The sequence below is a fragment of the Haliaeetus leucocephalus genome, unplaced genomic scaffold (assembly GCF_000737465.1).
Source record: "Haliaeetus leucocephalus isolate CR32 unplaced genomic scaffold, Haliaeetus_leucocephalus-4.0 Scaffold228, whole genome shotgun sequence".
In the NCBI taxonomy this organism is placed as follows: Eukaryota; Metazoa; Chordata; class Aves; order Accipitriformes; family Accipitridae; genus Haliaeetus; species Haliaeetus leucocephalus.
Window position 1 is genome coordinate 10,773,787 of NW_010972664.1, and position 255 is coordinate 10,774,041.

Genomic DNA, 255 nt, shown 5'->3' on the forward strand with positions numbered 1-255 from the left:
ATTATAAACACAAGGGCACAATTTATTCTACTCTTCCAAACACAGGTTTTTATAAGAATAATGTCCTTTATAATTTTGGCATTTTATTGCCAGTACTCTGGGTATTTATCATTTTCAGGACAAATGGCAGTCAGAAGGCCTGTATACAAACATTAAAATTTATCTGCATGACATTTATTGGGGAAGCATTGTACAATATATATGGAACTTTGGGTTTGGGTTTTTTTCCCTATTGTGAAATACAAACATACAGGA